Here is a 1,279-nt window from a genome sequence, read left to right on the forward strand (position 1 = left end):
TGCACACACTATCAAAATTAATTACATATTAGATGAGAGGATCAAGAAAACTCTCAATAGAAAATTATTATTAGTTTTTCGGTTCAATGTACGGATACAATCATAGGAAAAATATGTATCATAAATGATGATGACATGACTTAAACTCTCTCGACAAAAGATATCTTCTAACTCCACCTAAGCAATGTTAAGATCTTAGTTTCAAAAAAAAAAAAAAAAAGATCAAGATCTTATCATTAAGTCTCCATGTAATGTAAGAAAGAATGTGATTGAATAGAAAGGAAAGAAATCTCACCTTAGAGGCAATATGGCTTGCATAGACAAACGGTTGATATAGAGATGCAAGATTAATCTATGCATATACATATATGCTAATACATATGAAGATCATGTTATATGAATGCGAGTCGATTAAGTTTGTGTTTACAGAGTCCAAATTTTTTGACTTGAAGATACATAACCAAATGCTACAATATAGTTTTAATTTATTGATTTCACAAAAGGGCAAGATTACATTTTAATTATAGATTTTTTTAAAAATAAAAAGATGGTCCAAAGACTGATGAACTTAAAAAGTGCTTTATAAGATTTTGACTTTGTTTGTGATAAATTTTTTGCTACTCTCTAAAATAGCTGTTTAGTACAAAAATTTCACGAATTAGAATTTTTTTGTACTAAAAAGTCATTTTATAAAGCATCAAAAAAATTGTTCCAAACAAAACCTTTATCTCTTAAATGTTTTCAAGAGTTTAATATAAATAGCATCCATGTATAAAAATAAAATAATGCACGCATGCAAACACAAGTAGTTGGTATGAAAAAATCAATTAGTCTCAAGATTGTCTTAGAAAATAATAAAAATTTGATTACGCAAGATATGAAAAGCAAATGCAATAAACATTCAAATTCTCACTCTTTTAGTCCTCTATGCTTCTACCATTTTTAGAGACTTAGCCCAACAACATGAATACAAAGCAAGTGTTTTATTTTAAATTATTGGCTATTTCACTAGCCTTTTAATCAATATATAAATTATTACGTAAGATAATCAAATTATGCTAACTCTTTTGGATCTATCAACTCAATTCAAACTTGAGTCTCTATGGTGGTGAGGGAACTAGGTATGTCGCTGTGGTAATGCAAGCAAAATTTTATTTGAATTGCCACTCTATAGACAACAAGTAACATGGAGTTGGTGGGTTAGCTTGTTGAGATTAGGAACTTACTAAAATAGGAGGTCATGGGAGAATTAGATATGTGGCATATGGGCACATAAGTG

The sequence above is a fragment of the Dendrobium catenatum genome, unplaced genomic scaffold (assembly GCF_001605985.2).
Source record: "Dendrobium catenatum unplaced genomic scaffold, ASM160598v2 fragScaff_scaffold_403, whole genome shotgun sequence".
Taxonomy (NCBI): domain Eukaryota; kingdom Viridiplantae; phylum Streptophyta; class Magnoliopsida; order Asparagales; family Orchidaceae; genus Dendrobium; species Dendrobium catenatum.